The sequence below is a fragment of the Lissotriton vulgaris genome, chromosome 12 (assembly GCF_964263255.1).
Source record: "Lissotriton vulgaris chromosome 12, aLisVul1.2, whole genome shotgun sequence".
Taxonomy (NCBI): domain Eukaryota; kingdom Metazoa; phylum Chordata; class Amphibia; order Caudata; family Salamandridae; genus Lissotriton; species Lissotriton vulgaris.
In genome coordinates, this window is record NC_141700.1 from 638,685,687 (window position 1) to 638,711,215 (window position 25,529).

Below are 25,529 nucleotides of genomic sequence, written 5' to 3' on the forward strand. Positions count from 1 at the left end.
CATCAGCCCCCTGGATTTCCTCAGAGCTTCGAGCTGAGAAAAGTCTATGTAAACAATTGGCGCGCACCTGGAGACTATCATATGACCCAGCAGCCAATCTCACCTACAGAAATGCCCTAAAAAACTTTCACAAACTTAAGCGAAGTACTATGCGGGACTACTACACCCACAGGATTAAATTAGCTGAAAACTCAGCAAAAACATTATTTAAAATGTTTCAATCCTTTACCAAACCAGCAGCTCTTGATAGTACTGCGATTCCCTCCCCTTCCCTCTGTGCTGGATTGACAAACTTTTTCCAGGACGGAATTCAATCCATCAACGCCATTTTCCCGTCCAATTTGACTGTCCGAGCATAACGCTATTCCGGACCAAACTGAGTCATGGACCGAATTCCGTCCTCTTTCTCTTGATGCTTCCTTTAAAACCTATTGGAATGTAAATCTGGCTCGCCGGGTGATCCCTGCCCAGCCCAGTTTTTTAAACTTCTACTTCCTGTTTTAATGCCCCCCTGAACCAGATCTGAAACTCTTCTTTGTGTTCAGGCATTTTTCCAGCAGCATGGAAACAGGCTTTCCTACTGCCAGTTGTTAAGGAAAACGGACGCCCACCCCGCAGAGTATAAAAACTTCAGACCTATCTCTCTTCTGTCGGCTCTGACAAATTCTCAACAGATAGTCCAGAGTCAACTTTCGGAATTCCTGGAATCTAACAATCTATTCCTTGACTCCCAATCTGGCTTTAGAGCAGGCTATTATACGGAGACCGCACTCTTAGAAGTGTCAGAGTGTTCTTGAGACTTTTGACCAAGGCAATGCTTGTGCTGCTGGACCTGTCTGCGGCCTCTCCTGGAGAGACTAAAACACTTGAAAATTCAGGGCAAGACCCTGTCCTTCGTCCAGTCCTTCCTTGAGAACTGGTCACAAGTTTTTCTACGTCCCTTAGCCTCGTCCTAGAAGCCCCTTGTTTGTGGGGTTCCCCAAGGATCAGCATTGAGTCCACTCCTTTTCAACGTATACTTTTCTCCGCTTGCAGCCTTTGTCGAATCCCTTGGGGTGAAGGTGATCTCCTACGCTGCTGACCCCCAGCTTCTGTTCTCTTTTTTGTTTAGATTTCTTTGTTAATTTCAAGATAAACATACAACAGAATAAAGACATTCTATACTGATTGTTGTGCCTACCACCTGTCCCTTCAAGCCCTAGGGTGAAGTCAGGATTGTGGACTAAGAGTGTGATTAAGGATGGGAATGACGGGAGTCCTTGTGAGGTGGCGACCTTGTCCCATGCTGATAAAGTAATATGAGTTACTTTTGAGAGGTACAGGTTGCGAGGTCTATTTGCTTTCGTGAGAAAGGGTACTCCCCATAATGGTTGCCCAGCAAGGCCCCTATCCATGAACAGCCAGTGTTTCTCCGATTCAGATCGGGACCACTCGACCAAGGCCCTCAGCTGCACCGCCCAGTAGTATTCCTGCAAGTTTGGTATCACTAATCCCCCTTCAGTTGGGGCCCTATAGCCTAGCTCCCTAAGCATCCTGGGACGTTGGTCTTTCCAATCAAAGCGCTCCAGGTCCCTTTGTAAGGAGTGCAACACACCTGAGGGGGGGGGGGGCACAGGGAGGGCTTGAAACATATATATTATCTTGGGTAGTATTGTCATTTTTATTGCCACTATACGGCCCAACCAAGACAGTGAGTGTAGTCTCCAGCTGCGAAGGCAATCGCGTATGTGTCGCAGCAGCATCGTATAGTTTAGTGAAGTGGTGCTGTGTATGCTGGCAGTGAGTGTTAGACCTAGGTAGGGAATCGTATCTTGTGCCCATTGGAGTAGTATGTCTGAAGCATTAACTGTTCTCTTTTAAAAAAAACAATCAGAGGCTGCTTTTGTCAACTTTAGAAGGTGTCTGAGTAACATCTCTGCTTGAATGACCCAAAATTGCCTACGGCTGAACTCCGAGAAAACCAAGGTTCCCTTCTTCAACCAATGGGCCTCTCCCCACCTGAACCAGTAGACTGTGAGAAATGTGGGGTTCAGGTTTGATAATGACCTTTCTTGTAAGTCCCAGATTCGACAAGTCTCCTCCTCTTGCTTCGGGAAACTGCGAACCCTGAGGAAGTTCCTCCATTTCCTCCCGTTGGACTGCAGGAGGACAGTAGTTTATGCCTTAATTACATCTCACCTGGACTACGCTAATGGTCTTTACTTGGGACTTCCCGCATATCTGATCCACAGACTGCAAATGATTCAGAATGCTGCGGCCAGATTGATTTGCATAGTGCCTTACCATCACTCCCCACCTGAGAGGCCTTCACTGGCTGCCCGGCATCAGGAGAATAGAATTTAAGGCACTCACCTTGGCTTACAGAACCACCAGGGGCTGAGGCCCAGCATACTTAAGTCAGACTCCAACTCTACCAACATGACAGGGCCCTGAGATCTAGCTACCTGAAGATCCTCACCATTCCCCGCTTTCGCAAGGCAAGGGTAGGCGGCAGAGCATTCGCGGTAAGGACCGCAAAACTTAGGAAAGCCATGCCGCTCCCTCTCCGCTTGACTGAACCAGAACCAGCCTTCAGGCGAGTTCTATTAACCTGGCTGTTCAACCGTTCCTAAGGCCATATGTGCCATGCGTGATTAGACTGCCTTAGCGCCGGGACACCTCCGTAGGAGGTAGCCGTGCGCTCTATACATTTCTAAATAAATATATTATAATAGCAATACAATGTCACACACAGACTAAAAAGGCCCAAGGCCCCTTAGTTTTGTAACAAATAGTCATGATAAAAAAGGGACTGATAGGTTTCAACCAGTCAGGTTGTCCTGCCCTCTAGAACTCTCCCGTGAGAAGCTCAAGTCCCTCAGATTGTCTACCGCACGTCGTGCTAGGGAGTCTCCACTGAGCTCTGCTCAGTTATTTCATTCCAAAGCTTTGATAAGCACGTGAACAAATCTTTTTCTAGCTGATACATAGTTACAGACTACAAAGCACTTCATCTTGAGTCTGTATTTGTTCTTTACTCAGACATGTCCAACAAGGAGAGGAAGCATCTATTCAGGGACTGTGGTACCTGTTCTAAGAAGTGGCTCCACACTGATGACCCGCACAGTCTGCATTTATTGCCTTTATCCTGACCATAAGGCCAAAAAACGCAAGGTAAGTCACCCTTTCTCTAATAAAACCTTCAAGGACTGTGAGGAGTGTCTGCTTTTTGGCTGCAAAAGCCTAAAGCAAGGAAGAATCCTGTATTCAGTAATGACAGTGAGGAGGCACCGTCTTCATCCTCCAAAAGGTCTCATAAGCGGAAGAGATCTCCACCCTCACTCTTCTTTTGAACGACCTCAAAAGTTAAAAAAAAGACCTCTCAATGGTCTCGCCGGCGCAGCCCTTCAAAATCTCCCCACAGCGAGTAAAAGGAGATACAAGAGCAACATATTCATACAAGCAGACCACAAAAAAAAGGTCTGAACTGCCTACACCAACACCTCAAGTGTGTCGTTCCTTTAAGAAGCCCTCTTCAGCTCCGCCTCCTGACTGCTGACAAGAGACTTACCATTGACAAAATAGTCGATGAAGAAATACTCCGTCATCGACGCTTGCCGTTGGTACTCCTTCCAAGCCGGATTTCATGAGATCCTAGTCGACAAGCCATCGAACTGTTGCTGACAAAGATGGCATCAATATAGTCGTCGAACGTACCGGCTCCATTGATTAGTCCACTTCGGCCAACGTCTTCGACGTCCCCTCCATTAACGACCACTATGGTTTTGACAGCATTGGTCACGTCTCCATCTACAGCTTTGTCGACACGGGTAAAAGCTGAAAATGTCTAAAAACAGGACAGAGTGAGGCATCTGATCCCTGACCACACCTCTTCTAGTAAGTTGTCACCATTGGTTCCAACACAATTGTTGGAGGAGCAATCTCGGATGATGATGATAGGCCTTACTGATATATGCACAGCACGTCAGAGCTGCATGTAAAGTGCCAAGAGGACAGTTATGATGATGCAGAGTATGAAGGTCAGTGCTACTATGTCCCTCAGGACCAATGTCAACAGCAGTATCCGAAAGAAATGGTTTGCATGCCTTCCACACTACTCACTGACTTGCATTTTATGTTGTCTGACTATAGGAAATGTTTTCCTCCAGCTTCTGCTCCCATAGCGCCAGCCACTCTGCCAACGCCGTCCATCCTTTCATCTACTCCACAGCAAAATCCACTCTTGCTACCTTCTTCTATACTCCATTCACAGCAGGCTGCTTTGCTTCATGATCCTGTGACTTCTGATGACTACAATGAGGAGGGTGAGCTCCGTGACCTACACCAAGAATGGGATGATTATCTAATTTCCACATAATCTCCATCTCCAACCCCTGTTGATTCTCCACCCCAGGATATTGGCGGGTTCCACAATTTACTAGAGCTAGAAGCGAAGCGGTTCTACTTACCTATACCTTCTGCCCGAGCAGACTGCTTCCTTTACGATTTTAAGGAACCATTTAGGAAAACCCAAAGAGCTAAGCCCATTGTGAGTTGCATCTGGAAGGAGGGCTTGAGAGTCATGAAAACTCCGGCCACATTAACTGTGGTCCTCCTCATCTGGAGAAAAAGTACAAGGCTCCAGACGACGCTACTGCTTGTCTGACCTGTCAACCAAAGCCTGACTCGGTCATCTCACAGCAGCACAACGCTGGTCAAAGAACCAGTCTACACCGATCACAGCACTGCCAGACAGAGAAGGCAGGTGCCTTGACAATGTTGGTAAAAGGTTCTCCATGTCGATGCTCCCTGTTAGGGCAGCAGATTCTCTTGTGATTCTTGGGAGATATGACAGCCAGATGTGGTTGGATCAACTACCCGACTAGAGTAATTCAGAGGCGAAAAAGATCCTCCAGGAAGGAGAGCGCACGCCGTCAGAGGTAATTGACTGTGCGATGGGCATTGCCAACACTGCCTTTATACTGCTGGCTAGTGCAGCCATATTATACCACCAGGGCTGGCTTAGAGCTACATCCTTCTGCCCTGAAGTCCAAAACAAAATTCTCAACCTTCCTTTTGATGAAGTCCTTTTCGGCAAACACGCCAATGAGACACTTCAAGCTATCAAGGTGGTTACCAAAATGGATAATTCGATGGGGATGCCTCAATTTCACTAGGTGCCTTTTTGAGGTGCCTTAGGGGGAGGCCTTCCATCTTACAGGGGAGGTTACCAGCAAAATCGGTACCCTGCTTACTCCTCCTTATCTCAGCTCTATTTTCCCCAGTTTTTTCAAAGGCAGCCACCACCAGAGACTTACAACCCGTCTTCTGATAGATGTAGAGCAGGATGTCAGACCAAAGACTCAGCTGGTCGCCAGTGACCACCAACATACTCCGGCTAGTCCTCATTCCTCACAATCCAGTTAGGGGGGCAAAATATCTAAATACCTTCATCGCTGGCAGGCTAGAACTACGGACCAATGGGTTATCAACCTTATTCAATTTGGGCATACTCTAGAATTTCTTCACATTCCACCTCCCACTCCACCTCAACCATCCGTTCCAGAACATCGCCACCTTCTCCATTTAGAGGTCCTTCCAATGCTGGAGGAAGGAGCAATAGAACCAGTTTCTGCATCACAACGAGGGAGAGGATCCTATTCCCGTTTCTTTTTGGTCCACAAAAGGTTCAGGCAATGACTACCTATTCTAGACTAGCGGAATCTCAACACATACATGAAGAAACAGTCTTTCTGCATGGTCCCCTGGCAGGAGATTCTGTTGCTCTTGAACCCAGGAGATTACATGTCCACCCCCGACCTGCAGGGCGCTCATTTGCATAGCCCCATACACCCATCTCACACGAAGTTCTTTCGATTCATAATAGCTAAGAGATATTATCAATTTAGAGTCCTCCCTTTTTGGCCTCCTAATGTCCCTAGGATATTCACAAATCGCTTGGCACCGCTGGCAGTCTTTCTAAGAAAACAAAGACAAGTGCTCCCTTATTTGGACAATTGGTTGTCAAGGCACCCTCCATGTGCGCAGCTAATGCATCTACAGCAGCCTGCACAGCACTGTTCAGGGAAATAGGCCTTACCCTGAATCCAGAAAGGTCAGTCTTTAATCATTCGAAGACTCTTACCTTTCTAGGAGCAATGCTAGCAACAATTCTCAACAGAGTATTTCCATCTTTCAAGAGGCAATTAAAACTGATCTCGCTAGCAGAATTTACACAAAGTAGGTGTCTTTCAGTTTTCTGTTAAAAATCCCTCTTGGGGATGATATCTTCTTGCGTCCCTCTAGTTCCATTCTGCTGGCTAAGGATGTGTCCTCTCCAAGTGGAACTGGACAAGCAGTGGCTACAAGCAGAGGAATCTTTGGACGATCTACTCCACATCACACCAACCATGGTCGCAGCCATCTCATGGCGGATACAATGAAAGAATGTTTCAGTTGGTGTCTCCTTTCTAATCCCACTGCAACAGATGGGGAGCTTTCCTTCAAGATTTGCAAGTCAGTGGCAAAAACTGCATTGCCTTCTTCACATCAACTTGTTGGAGCTCAAGGCAGTCCATCTGCCCCTTACAAGCTTTACTTCTGAGATTAAAGAACTCATTGGTGCTCTTCCTGATGGACAACACCACCACAATGTACTGCATCACCCACCAGGGCGGCACAAGATTACGCCTCCTCACCCAGGAGGCACAGTGCATTTGGAAATGAGCAATTTGCAACCAAGAATCCCTAAGGGTAGAAGGTCTTCCTGACAACCAGAACACCACAGCAGACACTCAAAGCAGACTAAAGTTGTGTCACGAATGGGAGCTGGATCAAACCACTCTTAACAGCATCTTCCTCCAGTGGGGCAAACAGTCTCAATCTTTTTGTGACCCCACAGCTCAAGAAAGGCCAGTTCTTCACAAGCTGGCATCACCATCGGGGATCATGGGGTAATGTATTTTCAATGGCATGATCAGGCATCTTTGCCTACGCCTTTTCTCCAATTCCTCTCCTACCATGGCTGCTCATGACAATGAAAGCCGAGCGCTGGAGGCTGATCCTCATAGCTCCCTAAGGGGCGCACCAACATTGGTTTATGGAACTCCTCCTACTCTCGGAGAAGCATCACATTCTCTTCAAACTGATTCCATCTCTTTTAACAATGTCCCAGGGCCTGGTGTTTTATGTGGATCTCAAATCTCTCAGTTTATCGTCTTTGCTCCCGACCACAATGAGTTTGCCCATCTGAACCTATTATCTCATTACAGGGAAACTCTGCCAACACTCAAGTGGACAGTACTAAGACGATCTATTGGCTGAAGTGAAAGTGTTTTTTTTATATTTGATGCTAACAAGCTAATGTGGATCCTTTTTCTTCACCTCAAGAGATTCTCCCTTCTCTATTGCGCTTGGCGAAATCAGGGTTGGCTCATGCCTCCATCAAGGTCCACCTAGCTATCTCCTGCTTTAGGATTTCTACCTTACCATCATTATGCCCATATAGAATCGTTAAGCGTTTCGTCAGTGGATTATTTTGGAATTTTCCACCAGTCAGACCTCCACCGCTCATGATATAAATTTTAGGAATTGGATTATAGAGTGAACTAAAAGTACATTAATTTCATATAATAGGCCTAGGAATGTCGTTCAACTAAAAATAAACTCCCCTCTGCAAGAAAAGCTTGTTTGCTCCTAAGTTTGTTTTAGTCAGCAGTTAGACTTTATTCACTTGTGCAACTCTCCTGGCGTACTGGAAGATGACCATTGTCCTCTAATTTACTTAACTGTTTGACATGTAGCTGATAGACCACATAATTAGAAGGTCTTTCCACTGATACTCAATTCTTATCTGGTGAGATGCAAATTTTTTACTGACCTCGAGCTGATACAAGGAATTTCCACTGCAAAGCAGTTTTTTATGAAGTCACATAAGCTCTGCTTTGAGTTGTGTATAAATATGGCAGAGTAAATGTTGATCCTTGTTCAGTCTACACATGCCATCTGAGAGCTGTGTACATTGTACCCACTTAAGTGTAATAAATGGCTTAAGAATTAAGCTCGCCTCTGTTTACCTTCAATTGGAGTGCATAGAGTCGGAGTGGTGTTGACCAGGAACAAAGCGATGCACTTCACACAGATGGTGACTCTGGTGGGACAACCAACAGCTCTTGAGTCTGAGGCGCCCCACCTGAGACTGATTGTTTGCGGGGCCCAATAAACAAGAGAGACCAGTTTCTCACAGCTGCCATCTGACGTTTCAAACCGGTGTCCCTAAGCCACAGGATTTCCCCAGCTGAGGTCCCAACCCGGGTTGATGGCAGACTGACACAAGTGTGGAGAGACAAACGCCCCCACTTTAATCTGGTTTGGTTGTTCTGAATGCATGTTTGCGCAAGTGATTGAATTGAATAGACAATTGTCTTTTTGGGAGATTGGAGTTATTCATTTTCTCATTTAGTGAGGGTCTCTAAATTTAGGGGACAATGAGCAAACTAAGGGAATGCATTTCTAATTGTTTTGGACACCCTTTATTGATGAGTCACTCCAATCCTTTATGGAAGGGAGCCCAGCTTGGAGAATGATGGTGAAATTTGGAGTTGGGATGATTTTGTGGAATAATCTTTGGCATAAATATACAAAAGAGAATGAAGATTTGAGATGACCGCTGGGCGGCTCTTTTGATTTAAAAAAGATGCAGTATTTGCAACAATGCCTTTTTAAGAAAAATGTGAGACAGGCAATGTGGGAAAGTTTTCAGAAGTGGGAAAAATATGCCACCACATTAGCTGTCAAACAACTGACAGATAGAGAAAAAGAGCAAGGGAAGACGGTCATGCAAAAGGCAAACGCATATGACCAACACAGGCAACAGGAATCACTAGACTGCATTGATAGTTTTGCATGTCCACTACCACAAGGTTTGTAGCTCATACAGAGGCTGAAGATGAAGTATTAGAATCATTATTAAATAGTCCCCCACCCCTTGCCCCTCAAGAGCCAGTCCCAGTCCCTGCTGTTCTACCTCCCCAACCCTTACTGGGGCAAGCACCACAAGGTCCAGCTGTTCACCAGCCTAACACACACCATGCCCAGAATGTGCAAAATATTGTGCCTCAACTGGGAAATGTGCAAATACCAGCTCATCCAATTTGATCCTCTGTATCTGAAAGAGACACGTTAGTGATAGATTCCTTACCTTAGAATATTCCCCAGGCGTCAGACTGGATCCGCAAAGTTTTTCTGCTGAGCAGTACCCCTGCGCGCCAGTAGGTGGCGTCATGCGGCTCCGCGTCCATCACTGGCGTCGTAAGTACCGGGGTGACTTCATGGAGGCTACTTAGGCGCCACCCATGCGCGCTGACATCAGTTCTTTCTTTTTCCGCACCGAGAGCACGTACGTCTGTCATTTTTTGACCAGTTTTTTTAGACTTTTGTCTCCTTCTCTTGTCTCCTGGTGCACGTAGGGATGCCCGGCTTTGTCTTGTGGGTCTTGCCGCTGTAATATGTTGGTGGCAGACCCCCATGATGTTTGCCTCTACTGCCTGGAGACCGACCATGACTCCTGGGACTGTCGGGACTGCCGTGCCATGGCTCCGAAGGCCTTGCGGGAGCACCACCGGAAGTTGTTGGAGGTCCGGCACTCCTCTCACTGCCGTTCCAGGTCTAGGGGCTGTTTGCGGGACCGCTCGCATGACTGAAGCCGTCGCTCCTCGGGCTCGAAGTCTTCACCTTCAGATTCGGGTAAGCGACGCCATGAGAAGAAGTCGAAGAAGCGCGTTCGCTCTCCGATGTTCCCCCGTCGCTCCTCAAAGGCGTACGAGGGGCACCGTGGCTCGGCCTCTGCGGCTCCTCCGGAGTCTGGGAGTCCCGCAGCCTACCTGCTATACCCGGGTCCGTCGGTGACTCCCGAACAGATGCAAGAGTTTCTTGCTGCCATGGACCACCTATTTAGGCCTCGTGCTCCCGCCGGTGCGCCTGCTTGCCCCGCGGTCCCGTGTCCAGATCCTGTTGGGCTGGCGACACCGCCTCTGGCGCCGGCCCCATTGGATCAGCGCCCTCGGCTCTGGCGCCGCAAGGTGCAGCACAGCTGGCTCTGGCCCGAGCGCCGCCATAGGTGCCGCACTGGGTTCCGTTTATCCCACCCCTGCCCCGGTTCTTGGACCATTTAGTTCCAACCTGGGATCCACATTGGGATGGGGCTCCGGTTCGGCCCTGGCCAGCGCCATTCCCGGTGCCACTTGCCCCCTCTCCGGCTCCGGCCCTGCCGCCGCAGCCTGCTCCTTCTACTCTGGAGCCAGATGAGGAATGGGACGGCTCCGAAGACCCCCTTGCGCGGCAGTGTGACTCCGAGCTGGATTGGTTGGATGACCTTCAAGATGCGGGTGAACTTGATGTGTCTTCTGACCCGAGGTTTGTGTCCCCTCCGCCTACTATGGAGGAGCTAAGTAACAAAAAAGGGTGTGGCTCATGAGCAGTAAGGCTGAGCACTCATATATAAACAACCGAACAGAATGCCAATCCTGCTTCCTATTTGGAAATTATTTACATCGAAAAATGTGTGGACAAACCAGGACGTAGGGATTGGTTGTTATTCCCACTACTTTCTGGTCCCCAAGAAGGACAAGGGGGGGGACCTGCGCCCCATCTTGGACCTCCGGGACGTCCATCGCTTCCTCCAGAAGAAGTTTAAGATGCTGACCCTGGCTCAGGTCCTGACTGCCCTGGACCCTGGAGACTGGATGGTAGCGCAGGACGCTTATTTTCACATCCCCGTCCTGCCGGCGTTACCTGCGGTTCATGGTAGGCCAGGAGCATTTTCAGTTTGCCGTGCTCCCTTTCGGCCTTACCAGCGCCCCTCTGGTGTTTACGAAAGTAATGGCGGTGAGCGCAGCTCATCTGCGCAGGTCTGGGGTGTCCGTCTTCCCCTACCTCGACGACTGGCTGTTGAAGGCGGGCTCGCCCCAGGCAGTCGTCTCCCATCTCCAGACGACAGCCGACCTGCATTTGCTGGGGTTCTCCAACAATGTGCCGAAGTCGCACCGAGTCCCTCTCAGAAGCTCCCTTTCATCGGAGCGGTTCTGGATTCGACGCGGTTTCGGGTTTTTCCTCCCGAGTAGCGTGTTAGGGATATTCAGGCTATGATTCTGCTCTTTCGGCCTCTGTCCCTAGTTTGTCAGGATGACCCTCCGGCTTCTGGGCCTGATGGCCTCCTAAATCCTGCTGGTGACGCATGCCAGATGGCACATGCGGGCTCTGCAGTGGGACCTGAAGTTCCAGTGGGCACAGCATCAGGACAACCTGTCCGATCTCGTCCAGATCTTGGAGGGCGCTGCACGACAATTACAGTGGTGGCTCAAGAAATCTCGATTGGGTCAGGTGCAGATCCCTCTCCCTTCCCCAACCGGAGCACACAGTGGTGATGGATGCGTCCCTCCTGGGATGGGGAGGCCACATGGGAGAGACGGAGGTCAGAGGCCTTTGGTCTCCGGATCCATATCAACCTTCTGGAGCTGTGGGCAATCCGGCTTGCACTGAAGGCATTCCTTCCCTCTGTCCGGGGAAGTGTAGTGCAGGTGTTCATGGACAACACCACCGCCATGTGGTATTGCAATAAACAGGGCGGGGTGGGGTCATGGACCCTATGTCAGGAGGCTCTGCTCCTCTGGACTTGGCTAGAACATCAAGGCATTACCTTGGTGGTTCAACACCTGGCAGGTTCTCTGAACACCAGGGTGGACGAAATCAGCCGCCGGTGCATGGTGGATCACGAGTGGCGTCTGAACCCGAACGTGGCACAAGGTGTCTTTCTGAGATGGGAAGAGCCTTGGTTAGATCTATTTACCACGGAAGAGAACGCGCAATGTCATCAGTTCTGAGCATTGTAGTTTCCAAGGCAGCACTCGCTCGGAGACGCTTTTCGTCTCGAGTGGAGCTGCGGTCTGTTGTACGCCTTTCCACCTATACCACTTCTGCACAGAGTGCTGAAGAAGGTCAGGCGCGACCGGGCCCAAGTCATCCTTGTGGCACCAGACTGGGCTCAAAGAGTTTGGTATCCCGAGCTACTCAGTATGAGCATCGATCCTCCGATCCGCCTGCCTCTTCGGCAGGATCTTCTGTCGCAGCAGCAGGGGACAGTCCTCCACCTGACCCTGTCCAGCCTTCACCTCCATGCTTGGAGATTGAGCGGCGACAGGGGACTCCTTTCGATCATCTTCCCGAAGTCTGTGATGTCATTCTGGCAGCCAGGCGTCCCTCCACCAAAATGGTGTACGCCTGTAGGTGGAACAGATTTGTGGCATGGTGCACAGCTAAGACTGTGGATCCCCTTTCTGCCCCTCTTTCTGAGGTTCTTCTGTTCCTTCTCTCTTTGGCCCAGCAGGGATCTGCTCTGGGCACTGTCAAAGGTTATCTTTCGGCCATCTCTGCCTTTCTACGGCTTCCAGATCAGCCTTCTCTTTTTAAGTCCCCGGTTGTTAACCGTTTTCTCAAAGGCATTACGCATACGTTCCCACCTGTTCCCTTCCTAATGCCTCCGTGGGACTTGAATCTTGTCTTGTTGTCTTGACTTTTCTGATGTGTGCTCCCTTTGAGCCCCTTTGTAACTGTCCCTTACGTTTTCTTACTCTCAAGACGGCTTTCCTGGTTGCTATCACCTCTGCCAGAAGAGTAAGTGAACTCCAGGCCCTTTCTTCCAAACCTCCTTTCCTTTCTATTCATCCGGACAAGGTGGTTTAAGGACCCGTCCTTCTTTCTTGCCAAAGGTTGTTACGCCCTTCGAATTTGGGCAGACCATCACTTTGCCCACCTGCTTTCCGCCTCCGCATCCTTCCAGGGAAGAGGAGAGGCTCCACCGTCTGGACCCAAAATGTGCACTAGCATTCTATCTGCAGCGTACACAGCAGTTCCGGGTGGATGATCAGCTTTGTTGGTTACGTGGGCACCAAAAAATGACGGGCTGTGCATAAACGAACCATCTCCCGGTGGGTCGTTTTGTGCATCAAAGCATGTTACTCCTTGGCCAAGAAGGAGCCTCCTGTGGGGGCTGCGTGCCAATTTGACCAGGGCCACTGCAGTCACTACTGCCTTGTGACGTGGCGTTCCCTTGCAGGACATTTGTCAGGCACCTACGTGGGCCTCGCTGCACACGTTTATAAAGCACTACGGCCTTGACAGTCCGGTCTGGAGAGACTGCTTCTTTTGCCGTTCTGTGCTATGTGACTTTTTGGTGTAATCTTGTTCGCAGACCCACCACCGGGATTGGTATTGCTGGGGTATCTATTCTAAGGTAAGGAATATATCACTAACGTGTCTCTTTCAGATGCACAAGTTACTACTTGTGTAACGATATATCTGTGAGAGACATTAGTTGGTGATAGATTCCTTACCCCCCACCCATCCTCCCCGTCCTGTGAACTGATTACTAGGGTTAATGTTATCCCCTTTTAGGGCCCTAGTTTTATGCACCAATGGTCAGTATCTTGCAGGGCTCTGCGTTTCGGCGCGGAAATTTTGGTACAGAACTGACTTCAGCACGCATGGGTGGCGCCCAAGTAGCCTCCGTGACGTCATCCCGGCGCTCACAAGGCCAGTGACGGACGCGGAGCCGCACAACGCCACCTACTGGCGCGCAGGGGCACTGCTAAGCAGTACGCCTGCGGCTGCGGAATATTTTAAGGTAAGGAATCTATCATTAACTGTCTCCTACAGATATATCGTAACACAAGTAGTAACTTGTGCTTCAATTCAGGTGCATTCCTCTCTTGGATCACAGCCTCTGGGGTCCCAAACACTGTTCCCAACAAGCTGCGCGGGTGAGCGCGTGCGCACAGAAGTCACCGTAAGCACGCAGTGTGCTGAATTTAGCGCGCACTCCCGCAACACCGTTCGTGCCGCCGCTTTTAAAATGCGAGCGGCGCCAAAAAGTGCCATTTCCTCGTTGCGGGAGATTAAGAAAAAAAAGCTGTCTCAAACACAGCGTGTGCTTTAGCACACGCTGTGTTTGACACTCTGCATTCCTTTTCTTACACCGCACAGCTGCGGGCTGATTGTGAACCTTAAGTATTCATGTTAATTGTAGCACCCCCCACCCCCCGTGCGCTGTCATTAACACGAATACTAATTCAAAGGACCTACAATCAGCCCCGCAGCTGTGCCCTGTAAGAATCGTCAATGTGCACTACTGAGGGTCTATTTGTCATCCTTTGTGTTGCGTTGCCTTCCTCCAGCTCTCCTGTCCTGTAAGGGAGAGACGAACGACCATTAATATAGACAAAGCACAGATGACTGAATGTAGCTCACGCGGACAAAAAAAATTAACAAGATTTTGCAAAAAGTTATTGCTGGAGAAGCACCTGGGCCTTCAAAAATATTTTTGAAATGTTTAAAACGGGCTGACCCACATTGATCCATGTTTTATACTATAGTGTGCGTAATAAAATGCAAATGACACACTTTATTGTTTGCTTTGCATTTGTATTTTGTTCCGGAAACTGCCAATAAAAACTTGTGAAATCGATAGAGACACACTAAATGTCTCACTAAATTGAACCAAAGGCATGGGATAAATGAGTGACCGGTCGACCCTTGGTGGGATGCTACATTTGGGCGTGGCAAATGCATAGCATGTTAAGAGACTTGATGCTGCGTATTTCCTGTTCGCAAGGAATACATTGATAGTCAAGTGTTACTCTCTGATCCCTGGTTTGTCTTAAGTATGGTTGGCAGTTTTGAAGGCCGCACAGAAAAAAAAGCTGACTCGCTTCTTGCTTGGGAGCAGTGCCACTGTGGAAAAATCTTTATGCTCACGTGCACAGAAATTATCCTGTTAGCTCTGCTTCACTCACTTGCACTTTCTGAAATGTATTTTTTTCAGACTGGCTTTGTCTTAGATTACTCATGGGGTAGCTGGTTCTTTTGTGGAAGCCTTGAATCTGTCCAGGAAGACGTAAAGCGGAAAGAGGCCAAGGAATCTATTATCGCTGCGCTAGAGGAAAATCCCTGTAACTGAACTGTTGAACAGTAATGGTTTCTTCTTTGTTCCTACCCTTCTGTGAGATGGATAGGTGTGGTGGAAAAAGGGCACATGTGTGAAAAAGGGTTCAGTTTGGGGAGGACAGCCGCGTGAGAGACGAATAGATGTGGGGGGAAGGGCACCTATGTGAGAGTTGGTGTGGGGAGAAGAAAGGATGAATGATTCAGGCTGAGAAGAGTGGTGGCTGCTTTCAGAAGAATAACACCAGAAAGGGAATGTTCTAGAGGTGGGTATACAAAGCAAATGCCACCATTCGTCGCATTTTGATGAGTTCAAATGTTCTTTATTCAATAGGTAACATATATTGTTTTATTAAGTACTGTATCTTGATGCATGATTAAATCAAAACAAAAACATCAGAGGGAAATACCTTAAAAAAAAACGGGACAACCGCAGGCAAAAGATAGGCAATTTTGGTTGGGTAAAAGCTAAGGGCTATGTTTAAAAATATATAACAACAATAACTTTAAATAAAAAAAGTCTGTTTGCTCCCCCCCAATCAATTATAAAATAATGGGGGGATCACCCTGTAAAATAGGAGAAAGCCTGAAATTAACTTCAAATTGAAACAAAATTATTATTTTGGTGTAAATGCAGAAATAAGAAAACAGATAGGCACCCGAAATTAATTACCCCGTTATTAATCACTCAACATTAATCTTGAAGTATTTATTTGCAAGTCTTAAAGTATTTCGACAAGAAACGCTAAGCACAGCAGTATTAAGCCTGTGTATAGGACATCTAACCGTTTGGGTTGATACGTAGAGATGGTGGGGAGGTTATGATTGACGCTAAATGATGAATACATGACATTACATACATTTACTATATGCATCTTGTAATTAATTTTCAAGATTTAATCACAAGGCAAAGCTTGTACAAATACAGATCAGATTTTAGCTTAGAAGTTTACTAAATTAGTGTAACATACTATTGTTTATGTGTACTTTACCTTACTATGCTCTTGTAACTAATATAACTTCTAACGCAACAATCCTAAATGTAAAGCGCTCTGATACCCTCTTGGGTCAAGTTTGCGCGATATAAAACTTTCTAAATAAATAAATAACAGGCCATTGTGAAGAGAGCAGGTTAAAATTCCTTATAAAAATAGTGTATATATTACCTACTGGCGATAGCCAGTAGGTATATATAGTTAGGATTATTTCTCTATGGAACTTTTGAAAATTCTATGTCTAATTACTTTGGCGTTTGTGGACGGAATCGGCTGAAATTTTCAGGAAAATGGCACATTTTGTTTCTGAGCAGCCCCTGAAAATTGGGGGGGGGGTTCGTCAAGGGGGGGCCGAGAAAAAAGGGGGGTCCCAAAACGCTTTTTTCCCATGTTAATTTCCATAGGGCGTTTGGCCTCACTTTTAGCTCGAACGGCTGAATGGATTTGCACGAAACTTGGCAAAATTGTAGGGACTGTTAGCCCGATGTGCCTTTGCTGGGTCTCAATATATGTGCTCCAGTGGATTTTGAGAAATTAACGTTTTAAAAAATGTATATATCTGTGACAGCGTCCCAGATAGCGCTCCAGATCGCGTACTTTTCGCGTCATGGAGCTTTGCGAAGCGATGCTGATTGGCTCTCCGGTGTCTGTCAACATTCTAAACAGCCCGGAGCAGCCGCCATCTTGTCTCTCGGTAGGATCGAGAGACAAGAAGAGGTGAAAAACGAAGGGGGAATTTAATGAAAGGGGGCAAGGTAGACCCCTCTTGACCCCCTAGGAATGATGTTGGGATTATTAAAGGGTCCCGTGGGGAAAATTAAAAAAATTTGATTTTTCACGGTAGAAGCGCTTCTCGGTTCGCAAATTAACGGCTGAATGGATTTGCACGAAACTTGGCAAAATTATAGGGACTGTTAGCTCGATGTGCCTTTGCTGGGTCTCAATATATGTGCTCCAGTGGATTTTGAGAAATTAACGTTTAAAAAACAGGTATATCTGTGACAGCGTCCCAGATAGCGCTCCAGATCGCGTACTTTTCGCGTAACGGAGCTTTGCGTAGCGAAGGTGATTGGCTGTCCGGTGTCTGTCAACATTCTAAACAGTCCGGTGCGGCCGCCATCTTGTCTGTCGGTAGGATCGAGAGACAAGAGGAGGAGAAAAACGAAGGGGGAATTTAATGAAAGAGGGCTAGGTAGACCCCTCTTGACCCCCTAGGAATGATGTTGGGGTTATTAAAGGGTCCCGTGGGGCAAATAAAAAAAAATTGATTTTTCGCAGTAGAAGCGCTTCTCGGTTCGCGAACCGGGTCGCAAACTGGTAGCGAAACGTGAATTCGCCATTTTGTGTTTCGATTTCATTAAATTACTAGGTATAAGGGGGTACGGGAGACGTATCCTGGCCCCTTTTGTTTTCTGAGGGTGGCTGAGGAGGCTCATATATGTTGATACATGTCTTCCAGCGGCTGTGCGTGAGCCTTTTTTTTTTTTGCTGCGTGACGTCTGTTAACGTTCGATTCGATGGAAATCAGGAAGTGTTGACTGCCATTTTGTCACTGCGAGTAAATATTTATTTGTTATAAATAAATCATTATTGATAAACATTGTCTGGCCCATCTTGCCTTTTTTGCAATGCCACACTTTTGTCGAGCACAGCAGCCATTTTAGATGCCTTGACCAGACCCACTGTCTGCACCCTCGCAAGCATCTCCCCCACGCACTGGTCACTCCCGCTCTCTTTCTCATGTATGGGCTAAAAACCTCCTCCCATCTGCGCTGTTCTTCTCACACCCTGTGCCCGCCCGACACCTGCCTTTCACCCTATTCACTACCGCACCCTCTGACACTCCTCTTCCTCTGTGTCCGATTGTCCAGGCCCGTCCCAGGCTATCACCTAGTCCTGCAGATGTAGTTTATGGCCTCAACTGTAAAGAATCACCCCTCTTCAAAGAAGTTACAGTAGATCAAGGCCCCCACCCGATGAGATCCGTCACACTACACGCGTTCCTGCAATCTGATAACCATCCTGTATTGTGATTGGAGAGGGGATTCTCACTGTGAGGGTGTGTGGGACCGAGCCTGAAGCGGAAGATTCCAGGGATGCCTTTTTGTACATCAAAGTCTTCACAATTATGTGTCACATTAAAAATATATAGCACTCACAAAAAAGTAGAAGGAAAATAACACTGTAATAACTTATAAATATATACATCGCAACAAAAACAGTAAACACCTTAAAACATTTTTTATTAAAACAGAAGCAACAATGGTCAGTAGCGGTCTGTTGTGCGAATAGTCCCAAGGCAGCATATTTACCTAGAGTGGTGCTGTGTAGGACATTCTGAATGGAAATTAACCAGAACTATAACCATCTACTTCCAATAATATAACTTTTATGCCCAAATTACGCAAAGATTTAGCTAATCTGCTAAAGGGGGGAGTCACCATTTCTTTACAATAATCAATAATGAAAAATCAACATCAATAGGGTTGTCCGTATTCCCGATGCAGCACTATTGTGCAACATACACAGCACCTGGGGTGTCAAGAGTGTACAGGTCCTAGCTGCTTAACCAATGACTGACAAATGCTATATTAAACACTTACTATGTATAATACTTGCGTTCACAATAGTTTTACTTTACAAAACAGAACAAAAGATGTCCCCTGTAAGTAAACCCATATTAGCTGTTTCAGTTATTGAACATCCTATGGTTTTATGACATGGGGAACAGTAGTGATATCCTGGGCGGGTGATGGAACTGGGTTTGTTAATGGAAAAACATCTACAGAGAAAACTATTGGTAAATTATACTTCTCCGGAAATTTAAAACTCACAATGTTTTATTTGTGTAATCGTTTTATGAACATGTACATTAAAAAACTAAAAGAAATGCCAAGAACGTCCCATGTGAAAGTGAATTTTATCTGGCAATTTTTTTCTTTTCCTTCTCATGAAAAGAAAGTTAAAGCCAGGTTCGTTACCTGCCTCATCTGCAAAAAAAAAAACTATCGAGAGGGACCGAAAAAAAATATTGCTATGGTAATCATACCATGCATCGGCACATGGAGAGGTGGCACCCTTTTAATTATTCTAAAGCACAACTTGGAGATTTGGGGGATAACCCCCGACCGGCAAAAACATCCACCAATGTCTTAGCAGTAAGTGAGTCAGAGGCAAGGGAAACGGTCCCAAATCTGCAAAAGAACTTTGGGCAGATGAGATTGACTTGTGTAGCATGTGGAAAATTAATTTCATGCGGAGAGATCAGTATTACTTCAATAAATACAGTAATCAATGATGCATTAGAACATAATATCAATTCATTTTCCGAACGTGTAATCAGTACCTGTCCCATGTCAATTCATTGTTCGAACTTATAATCAATACCCATCCCGGATCAATTCATTGTCCGAACATATAATCAGTAAAAAGTGCGACAAGTGCAACAAAATCATATCGATAATTCATTGTGAGCAAGTACCAAAAGTGTCGACAATTCTAACCTTCAATAAATACAGTAATCAATGATGCATTAGAACTTAATATCAATTCATTGTCCGAATGTGTAATCAGTACAAGTCCCATGTCAATTTATTGTTCGAACGTATAATCAATACCCATCCCGGATCAATTCATTGTCCGAACATATAATCAGTCTTATCCCATATCAATTCATGTGCTAAAAACTGCATACATATCTCATGATATTAAGGCTGAGCAATCGGGGCACAATAGTTTCATTTGTACCGGCGCCATTTTGGGTGAGGTCAGGAAGGTCCAAGTATAGTCAAAATGTCTCCACCAACTCGTGGTTGGACCGGGACCTCTTTCGGCAGTCTAAAAGTTTTCGTTGAAGGGTAGTAGAGAGGACTGGCGACATGAACCATCAGTCAAAGAGGGGTGGGAGGCAAAAATCTCTCCTACCGGGTCATACTGGTGTCCCACCGGAACTGATAAAGTTGGTAGTCTTGCAGGATTTGGGGGATTTCAAGACTGAGGCCGGCGCCGGCATGAGCGCGCCGACGTCCCGCGGCTACGTCGTGGTCGTTCCGTGGGTGATCATGGCAGTCATTCCCCATCGGGGGTCGGGGGCCCCCGTGGCTCTTATAGAATCTTCAAAGTTGAGGAGAACGTTTCTGGATGCAGGACTCATTTTCTAGTTGAACTCAGAAGCGCCGTTGCACCGCAACAGTGGACGAGACCCCCGCTGGGTGAGCGGAGCCTCATTGCCTCGCAATAGTGGACGAGACCTTTTGTCGGATGAGTGCAGCGTCGCTGCATCGCAAGAGTGGAGAAACCCTTTTGTTGGGTGAGTGCAGCGTCGCTGCATCGCAAGAGTGGAGAAACCCTTTTGTTGGGTGAGTGCAGCGTCGCTGTATCGCAAGAGTGGAGGAACCCTTTTGTTGGGTGAGTGGAGCGTTGGGGGTGCAGCCGAGGGGCCCTCACCTGTGGGGGTGGGAGAGGCTTGTTCGCGCCGCCTCTCCCTCCCAGCGCACCCCACGCCGACACCTGGCGTTGATATCCGTGATGTCCGGACCAGGCGATAAGAGGGGGGGGGGGTCGGAGGCAGAGGCAAGACATACCCCCCGTGGCCTGCAGGGCGCCGCTTCAGGCCCGAACGGGGAGCTCATATCAAGCCGGGGCCAGACCAGGAGATACGAGGGGGGGGGTCGGTGGCATGTGCAAGACATCCCCCCTCCGTTGTCGCAGCCATTATCTAAGAAAGAAGAAGAATCCCGTCGGCCTCGGCTCCTCTCCTGGCCCACCTTACGGGATGACCTCCCCGGCCGACGGCTGCCAGCAGGACTCGCCCTACACGTGCCGAAGGCCTCGTCTTCCGGATCGGCGTAGCCGCGAACCTGTTGCACTTCGGGAGTTTCCGGAATGGGGGTAGGTATCTGCTGATTTGTATTTATTTCATGTTACCGTTATTGGGCGTGGCGGGCGGTGGGACAGACATGCTTGGAGCAGTGGGGGGGTGGCGGAACCTAGCTACCTTGTGGCTGCCGTAACGTCAAGCTTGGCTTCTTTCACCACTTTCATGTTTCTTATTTCTAGCGAAGTCAAAAACTCATCAGAGGCCTACTGATTTTGTTCGATTTCTTTCCCTTCCTTTCAAAGTGTGTTTCATGCTAAAGTTTCTGTTTAACAGGATACAGGGATTACTTCGTATTTTACATATGTCTTCTTTATTAGGGGTTCTCTCCGGTTGAGTCAGATGATGTACCTCTAATAAATGGTCCGGGTGGAACTAGTTTCTCAATCAGTGGGGAGTAGATGGGCATGACAGATTACAACGGGGGACAATGGTCCGCATTACCCTTCCTTCACTACTTGCAAAGACTAGACAGAATATTTCTATTCCACGTTATTTGCAAACAGAGAGTACCTCGAAAGAACTATTCCTTGAACAATAAATGTCCAGCCAATCAATCAATCAGGCATGACGGATTACAACGGGGGACAAAAGTCTGCATTACCTATCCTTCACTATCTGCAAAGGGAGACAGAATATTTCTATTCTTCTCTGTTTGTAGACAGGGAATATCTCAAACAGCAATAATCGATAAAAAAATTAGTAGGATTATAACACTTTAATAACTTATAAATATATACATCGGAACAAAAACAGTAAACACCTTAAAACATTTTTTATTAAAACAGAAGCAACAATGACAACTAACAGTAGTGATATCCTGGCCGGGTGATGGAACTGGGATTGTTAATGGAAAAAGATCTACAGAGAAAACTATTGGTGAATTATACTTCTCCGGAAATTTAAAACTCACAAATGTTTTATTTGTGTAATTGTTTCAGGTCAAACGGATTGTGGGACAATGTTCACAATGGAAGAGTCACCAAAAGGCATTTGGATCGATGTTGCAGCAGGCTGCCATGTATATAGTTATTTAATAAAACGTTTTACCCTGTTACTTTGCTGGTGTGTTGTATATATTTATAATATTTGCATAGGGTTTGTCGTTATTTTGGATGGGGTGGGGTGGGCGGCGGAGTCGAGCTGTCTTGCAGCCATCATGGTGTGGAGCTAAGTTCATCTTACTAGTTTCGTATTTTTCATGAGGGGTTGTTCTTAATGTTTCTATTTTAGCGAGGTCAAAAACAGATCCCATTAGTGGCCTACTGATTTTGCTCGATTCCTTTTGTTTTTTTAAACGATTTTTCACTATCTGCAAAGACTAAACAGAGTATTGCGACTCTGTGCTTGTTTGTAAATACAGAATGAACCAAAGAGAACCAATTCTAAAACAGTAAATGCTTGGATAGCAATCAATCAAATAGAGAGAGAAGCAGGCACGACGGATTACAACGGGGGCAAAGGCCTGCGTTAACTAACCTTCACTATCTGCAAAGAGAGTACTGCTAAGAGAAAAGAGGGGGGGGGCAGCGTTCAAAGCACATCAGCGTGCATAAACACGAAAATGTTTTTACCTATCATGTACTTGACATTTGACAGCTTTTGATATTTGCTATTAAAAAACCATTGAAATTCAATGAAAAAACCATAGGTTTTAGCCCATATATAGTTAGGGATTAGCATTTACAAAACCTTATTTTACTCGCATAAAACCATTGAAATTCGCATATATAGTTAGTTGCGCTAACTATATATCGCGCACCCGCAATCCACTGCTGATGATGTCACATATTACATCATTCATGACATGGTCAGTGACATCACTGATGACATCATCCAGTGGCTGTCTGTTTCTGTAAAGTTAAAATATGTCTTACATATTGAAGAATGAGTGGATGTATAAGTGTCTGGATGAAGGATTTAGTAGGTGCATGACTGACTGTATGAGAGTGATTAAATGTGTCTCACTGAGTGCATGGGTTAGTGACTAAACTATCTTAATTTGTGCATCATTATATCTGTTGTTCTATGAACTGCTGTATGTGTTGATCAGTAGCTATATGAGTAACTGTATGGGTTATTGATTGGTTGCCCAAGTATTTGTATGGGAGAGTGAGTGTGTGTTTGGGGGTGGCTGGGAGGTGTATGACTCTGTGCATAGATGTGTGAGCAGTTGATTCACTAGATGTAGGGATTCAAAAGTGCATGTGGAAACAGCTGCATGGGAGGTTGACTGTGGGCATGAGTGTATTGGTGAGTGAATGGATATCTCAGTGCTACATGTCAAAGTAAGTACATATGTAAAACACAGTACATGTGAGAGTTGACATATATACATTACTGTGTATAAGAGCCAGTGAATGTGTGAGTGGCTGTATGGATCATTGTGAACTTGTATCAGGGATTGTATAAGGGAGTAAATATGTGTTAGTATATGTTTGAATAAGTAAGATGTGTATAACTGTATAGTTGAGGAAATGGAGGTGTGATTGATTCTTTGCATGACTGACTAGGTGTGTGAGTAACTCCATGGATGAGTGACAGTCTGTGAGTGTCTGTTTACACTGAGTGTATCTAAGGTTATATCAGAGTCTAAAGAGGTTCATCGTATAATCACATGAATGATGTCATCAGTGATGTGATCAGTAATGTCAAATGAGATGTCATCAGTGATGTCATTTAAGATGTCATCATTGATGTCATCAGTGATGTCATTTGAGATGTCATCAGTGATGTCATCATTGATGTCATCAGTGATGTCATTTGAGATGTCATCAGTGATGTCACTGACCATGTCATGAATGATGTTATATGTGACATCATCAGCAGTGGATTGCGGGTGCGCGATATATAGTTAGCGCAACTAACTATATATGCGAATTTCAATGGTTTTATGCGAGTAAAATAAGGTTTTGTAAATGCTAATCCCTAACTATATATGGGCTAAAACCTATGGTTTTTTCATTGAATATATATATATATATATATATATTTTTTTTTTTTTAGTAAAAATGGAAAGGCCTCAGTTAACAACCGAACTAAAACCAGGGACAGACATCAGGGAGCAGGGACAGACACCAGGGAGCAGAGATGGACACCGTGGAGCAGGGACAGACACCAGGGAGCCGGGACAGACACCAGGGAGCAGGGACATACACCGGGGAGCAGGGACAGACACCCGGAACAGACACCAGGGAGGAGGGACAGACACCAGGGAGCAGGGACGGACACCGGGGAGCAGGGACAGACACCGGGGAGCAGGGACAGACACCAGGGACAGATACCGTGGAGCAGGGACAGACACCAGGGAGCAGGGACAGACACCGGGGAGCAGGGACAGACACCGGGGAGCAGGGACAGACACCGGGGAGCAGGGACAGACACTGGGGAGCAGGGACAGACACCGGGGAGCAGGGACAGACACCGGGGAGCAGGGACAGACACCGGGGAGCAGGGACAGATACCGGGGAGCAGGGACAGATACCGGGGAGCAGGGACAGACACCGGGGAGCAGGGACAGACACCGGGGAGCAGGGGCAGACACCGGGGAGCAGGGGCAGACACCGGGGAGCAGGGGCAGACACCGGGGAGCAGGGGCAGACACCGGGGAGCAGGGACAGACACCAGGGAGCAGGGACAGACACCAGGGAGCAGGGACCGACACCAGGGAGCAGGGATCGACACCAGGGAGCAGGCACTAGGGGGCAGGGACAGACACCGTGGAGCAGGGACAGACACCAGGGAGCAGGGACAGACACCAGGGAGCAGGGACAGACACCAGGGAGCAGGGACAGACACCAGTGACAGACACCAGGGAGCAGGGACAGTCACCGGGGAGCAGGGACAGACACCGGGGAGCAGGGACAGACACCGGGGAGCAGGGACAGACACCGGGGAGCAGGGACAGACACCAGGGAGCAGGGACAGACACCAGGGAGCAGGAACAGACACCAGGGAGCAGGGACAGACACTGGGGAGCAAGGACAGGCATCAGGGAGTAGGGACAGACACCAGGGAGCAGGGACAGACATCAGGGAGCAGGGACAGACATCAGGGAGCAGGGACAGACACCGTGGAGCAGGGACAGACACCGGGGAGCAGGCACTAGGGAGCAGGGACAGACACCGTGGAGCAGGGACAGACACCGTGGAGCAGGGACAGACACCAGGGAGCAGGGACAGACACCAGTGACAGACACCAGGGAGCAGGGACCGACACCGGGGAGCAGGGGCAGACATCAGGGAGCAGGGACAGACACCGGGGAGCAGGGACAGACATCAGGGAGTAGGGACAGACACCGGGGAGCAGGGACAGACATCAGGGAGCAGGCACTAGGGAGCAGGGACAGACACCGTGGAGCAGGGACAGACACTGTGGAGCAGGGACAGACACTGTGGAGCAGGGACAGACACCAGGGAGCAGGGACAGACACCAGTGACAGACACCAGGGAGCAGGGACATACACCGGGGAGCAGGGACAGACACCCGGGACAGACACCAGGGAGGAGGGACAGACACCAGTGAGCAGGGACAGACACCAGGGAGCAGGGACAGACACTGGGGAGCAGGGACAGACACCGGGGAGCAGGGACAGACACCAGGGAGCAGGGACAGACACCAGGGAGCAGGGACAGACACCGGGGAGCAGGGACAGACACCGGGGAGCAGGGACAGACACCGGGGAG